General features: G+C 38.4%; 1 protein-coding gene across 1 annotated transcript in view; it reads left to right on the top strand.

Moving 5' to 3' along the window:
* The first annotated feature begins 344 nt into the window (after positions 1–344).
* Positions 345–6,000, top strand: part of Drl-2 (Derailed 2) — a 93,443-nt gene continuing 87,787 nt past the window's right edge. The window contains exon 1 of the mRNA XM_014240910.3: positions 345–2,597. The gene's annotated coding sequence lies outside the window, so the exon portion shown is untranslated. The remainder of the gene's footprint in view (positions 2,598–6,000) is intronic.

The following is a 6,000-nucleotide window of genomic DNA, read 5'->3' as shown; positions in this document are numbered from 1 at the left end:
CTCTGCTCTTTGTTGTCCTTTACGTTGAGCTTATTTGTGTAGCGCTCTCATCAAACTAGCAAACTGTGACTCTCTGTTTGTGCAGAGACCGGCTTGCGCGGCGCATGTGCCCACACGAGGCGCTAGCGAACGCGGCTGTTAGCATTGAAATGTTATTAGTTTGCCAACTACGTTTGATGGGGTGTTAGAGAATGCGCGGCGGGCGGCAATAAGCTGTGGTGGCTTTCGTTATGTAAACAATTTGTGAAAACCAACTCAACATTTTGTAAATTGGTATCCTGCCGAGCTGTTAGCCATTGTAGCTCGGTTTCAGTCGTACTTTGACATTCGCGTTGAGCGGTAGACGGTGCGCTGGTGAACCGATAAGCGCAACACGGTATAGAGCTAACCGAAAGCAAGCAAATGACCAAGAAGAAGAAGATTTGTGTTTGTATTTGAATGACGGTAGAAGAAGAAGAAGAGTTCGAAATAAAAGTGCCGGTGTTTTTACAAACCCCAACAAAAACACCACTTGTTAAAGTTACTATTCTGAATCGGTGTAGATCTAACTACAAACGCTGCTCTTTTCAATACTTAGCTAATCTACCCAGTCCTAAAAACAAATTCTTTAATTTCCGGTCGCACGTTCGGCAACAGTCTCGAGGCAGTGTGAAGAGGACGCTATAACAATCGAGCAAACAGTCGGTGCGCGTGTGTATTTTGTTTATACGCTTCGCGTCGTGCCGCGCCCGCAAACAGGCCTATTCAATGGTTTTCACTTAGCGACGCGCATTATTCTCGTCGCTGTCGCTGTCAGTGTCAGCACTGATAGTCCGTTGCGGTTGTGTTTTCAATTTACCATTACATGAACAAACAATCAATGACGCAACGCAAAGAAAGGAAAAAGTGAGAATAAAGAGTAGATAACAGTTAACGCTGGACGCGCATCCAGCCTTGGTGTTGTTAAGATATACAAATTGCAATTAAACCGAGCGAAAAATTTAATCCGCTTAAAGTGTTTGTTCTCAACTGAAAGCTTGTTATAAAAAGTATTTGTGCGCCTTTAAAATGCTTTTCATTAAGTAAAACGCTAACGCGTTGTGCCGCTTGTAATCACTATCCGCGCTACCGTTCAAGTGCTTTGCAACTTTACCTGTGAAAAAAGCGCGAACAATGCGCGCTACTATCAGTTGTCAAGCGCGCATACTCTTACTATCAGAAAAACTGCACAACGATATCGGTATACTATAAGCCAATTCAACTAACTAACTTCCGACTAGCAACGCGCAGAAATCCGCCCAGAGCGCCACTACATTAGCAACGCGCGACCGCGTTACGCATAAGCCAACTCGCCGCGACGCCGCTCACGCCTCATTAAAGTGTCATAAAAAGTTTCTGTTGTCATACTATTACTGTGGTTTTAACAATAACAAAACCAACAACAAAAGCATCACTACATATTTATAGCAGGAGTAGGAAACCACCGAGTTGACGCCGCGCGCTAACAATGGTAGATTTTAAAAGGATTAGATGAGTGTTGAAAGTCTACGAGTACAATGCTTTGGTCGCGCGTCATGCGAAAAGACACTAACAAGCAAATACCTTTTTTCCAACCAACAGCATTGAAGTTGGAAGTTTGTGTATGTGCATGTTGAGAAGCCAACAAAAAACATTTGAAGGCGACAGTGGAAACGCAAGCGGTGGGCGCAACGCAAACGCTTGCTGTTAAGGCTAGTTGAAATATTATCCCGTGAAAATGCTGAAAGTGCAAAATCACCGGGATAAGTGAGCTTAAGCGAAAGCGACATTATAATAACAAAAGCAACAAAAGTGAGTAATTATATAGTAAAAAATTCCATTAACTATATGTATTGCGCGTATGGCGGTGCCTTAACTCCAAACCCCAAACGCGCAACGCTCCAGACTTCAGATCTTTTGTGCGCGTCTCCACTTTCAGCAGTTACTTTGTTACGTTAGTCCTTTGTCAGTTAGTGTCACTGTCTGTGCGCGCTGTGAACACAACTATGAAAAGCGCCCAACTACGCGCTCACACTTAAGGAGCAAACACACACATGTACAAATATATGGAAATTCGAGTGTGTGAAATCGTGCGCGTTTGATTTTGGCAAAAGTGTATGCGTAGGTGTTGGTGATATATTGTGCACAAATTGTATTCGGCACTTGGCCTATGCGTGTGTAAGCCTATCCACAAACCAACTCCTTCGCTTGGCTAGTGATACGTGTAAATTGTGAGCGTGTCGAATTACTAAAAAGGATATATACACGTATTATTTATACAGTTTTTTGCGCATGTATGCGATTTATACGGAATATTCTTGTCGTAGGATATCATTTCACATCAATTTCGGTCGAGAGCAGCTCTCCGACGACACAGCAACGCTTCAGCTAGTTTATATTCAAGCGGACGTCCACAATAACAGTTATCCGGACGGCCCAGGCCGGAGCAGCCGTTAGCGAGTCGGCGTGTTAGCGAATCAAACGTGTCAGCCGGCCAGGCAGTTAGCTAGTCTGGCGCGTAAGCTGCTCAGCCATTCAACTGTGCTCAGGCGTTCGGGCTGGCGACCGCAACACCATTTAAGCTGATTGCATCTTGATAAGTAAGGATTTAATGTGTTTTTCATAAACAGCATGAACAGTTTTGCCAGTGCTACTTCTTTCTGTTGGCTTTCAATGTTTCAGTGTTTTTGGTGGCACCCTGCTTTGCATACATATTATCATACTCACTCTATAACATACATGTGTCTATCTCATATAACTTCAGATATGAACCCAAAAGCGACTTAAGAGTTCAAGCCATGAGCATTAGCAACATTTGATAAATGCCATTATATGTTTTTATTTCTGTTCCACATATACCTTTAATAATCCTTTTCGCTTTGAACTCACTCCCTGTGCAATGTCGTCAGTATAGATTTAAGTTAAGACGAGTTACTGCTGCGCTTTTTAAATTGGATTTTGCTATTAAAAGTTAAGATTGTTTAATAAGAAGCTTGAAATATAAGATTACTGGATAATCGGAAGAAATCCATAGTTTATTATTTAAGATGTTGATGAATCGAGTTATTTTATTTACCGTTACTGAAATTTACTAATAATTTTAATAACTGTTTGACTTTTTTATGAGAAAAAGCTTTAAATGAATTATCCACAACAAAACATGATTTTTAGTTGCTAATTGGGTATTAACTAAGCTTTAATAGTTAAGTCTTACTTTGTCTGATTCAACCTATTATTATTATTTTAAGTAAAACCGTATTTTGTCACAAAACGATTTTCTAATCCAATATAGTTGCCAGTTATAATGGTTATCTTCCAACTTTCTAGCATTATTTTTTATACTTTCGCAACATATTGCTATGGAGTATAATAGTTTTGTTAACCTAACGGTTGTTTATAATATCTAAATCTAAACGAGATAGATATAAAGTTACGTATATAGAAATGATCATGAGATCGCAGTAGTGCGAGGCATCTGTGGGCTGTAAATTTTCAAAGTAGACGTGACCTCGTGTTTATTAGATTTAAAGTACATAGCTCTCAAGCCACTAGAGCTATATTAACAAAAGCTGAAGAGGAATCATTTTGCCACCTACTAATACAGTGTGAAAATCGTTTGATGCATGATTACTCGTTTTCCATATAACGGTTATGTTGAAAACTACTAAAAGTGCGATAAATTGCTAAATAATTTTGTCAGCAGCATTAAATTTTACAGCTAGTATGAAGCTAAAGGGTTTCAAAATATGCGGTGTAGATATTAGACAATAGGAGTGGCACCGGCCAACTTTAGGAGAAAAACTATGACTCATAAACTACGCGACTTATTTCAACGAAGTTTAGTTCATAACATTATCCTGATTATTTTATGTAACAATACGAATATGAGGCAAATCGCACTACGGTCAACAATTAATGCTTTAAATTATAATGACTTCCGTTGTTCTAGCAGATTTTATGCCGGATAGGTAGTTCATTAAATGCAATTGGTTCAGACCTTCTCCCAGCCCCAATATACAAATTCAAAGAAGTTTTTGAAATATAAATGTTTTCGAACATCCGACTTTGAACTTTCTGTTATATAAGCGTAACCGAAAAACGGTATACATCATTGAAATAAGTGGACAATATGGATGACGTTCATATTTTAACTTTCTTAGTCATTTACAAGCTGTAATTAATAATGCTATTTGTAATAAGCCGAATCTCGCAATTCAAAGGTAAATAATAACTCATTCTCTTATAAAACAAGAAATGAAATAAATAAAATGTCAAGTTACATCAAAAGATACTTGCACATATATGTACGCTAGTTAGACATCAGCTTTGTCAACTCTATGACTACTTTGCTCCTCATTTGATTACATAGTCACAGAATTTATACGATTAGCTAATTAAAGAAAATTGCTTTTGTATAAAATACATTTAATGCTACAAAATTTCTGCAGCTGTTTGAACTAACATTAAATAGCTTCTACATCTTTGATGGATATTCCGTTAGTATATGCATATAAAGAGTATGTTTTCCGACAGACTTCTGGACGCAAGTGAGAAGTGACCTGTTGATCATCGCGGACACAAACAAAATTAACAAACAGCTGTTAAAGAATACGATTACTACTACAAGCTATGCGTGATGATATAGATTTAAATTTTCTTGCAACAGAAGACTGAAGAAAAAGAAAAAACGTTAACGTCGGTTACACCGAAGCTATAATATCCTTTACAAATAAAAAGGTTTCCATACAAGATCTTGATTTTGTTGGGACAGTTTATATGATAATCTGAAATGATCGATCTGTAAAGTTTTTTCAGATGTTATACCGTTGCCTTGGACAATAATTTATGCCAAATTTCGTGGAAATATCTCGTCAACTAAAAAATTTTCCATACAAGGACAGGTCTTTATCGTTCAGTTTGTACGATAGATATATGCTATAGTCATCCGATATCGGCGATTCCAACTAATGAGTTGCTGCTTGAAGCGAAAAGGACATATGCAAAATTTTAGATCGATATCCTCAAAAAGTGAGAGACTAGTTCGCGTATACACAGACGGACAGACATACGGACATGTCTAAATCGACTCAACTCGTCACGCTGATCATTCATATGGATATTTTAAAAAGTCTCCGACGTTTTCTTATGTATTTTACAAACTTGGTGGCAAAACTCAATATACACTGTTCAGGATATAAAAATAATTAAATGAAATTAATATTATCGTTACTAGAAAACCCTATAAAAAGGCACATTTTATCGCCAACAAAAGATATTCACTTATTTTTACTTCTTTGATATTTATTATCCATTTACTTTTAATCTGCGACCTATTTACTTCGTCGCCTTTGACCAGGCGCCTCCATAAGCAAACAACAACTGCGCTGCACTTTATTCCCTGCCATGAATGGGCTACACAGATTTACATATTTATCTGCCGTCATTTACATAGATAAATACAAATGCACATACATATAAAAGGGTAAACAAGCTTGTTTACTCTAATGCTCGTCTAACATTTCTGAAACGCCTGCCGCCCCTTGAACCCTCTTCTGCGTTATCAAATAGTACGCCATCATTTGAAATGCTCCACAAGCGCGCACAGACACACATAGAACATACAGACGCATGTAGATGCCACTAACACATATGCACTAACATGCTAAATGAGAGCGTCATTTTAATATGCTTCGCCACACTCGAGCTGAGGCATTTACGCGCCGATAAATATGCTCGACCACGCCACACCACGCTCAACTAGCGCGCTTCACACGCTCGCTAACGAAGCGCACTGAGCAAATATTTCCTACAATACTTGTAATGTCCTTTTACAGCAGATTTACATTTGCGTGACTAACCGCCAACAAACATACATATGCATGTGTATGTGTGTTGAAGTATGCATTGATAAGCGCTGAAAAAAGGGCAAACACACACTAACATGGCCATTTAATATTTGTAATGCGTCAGCCAAATGCTATGTAGTGTAAACGCGTCGCCAAG

Source organism: Bactrocera oleae, chromosome 4 (assembly GCF_042242935.1).
Source record: "Bactrocera oleae isolate idBacOlea1 chromosome 4, idBacOlea1, whole genome shotgun sequence".
NCBI classification, from domain to species: Eukaryota; Metazoa; Arthropoda; class Insecta; order Diptera; family Tephritidae; genus Bactrocera; species Bactrocera oleae.
The sequence above is the reverse complement of the archived record's forward strand: the minus strand, read 5'-3'. Positions and strand labels throughout refer to the sequence as shown.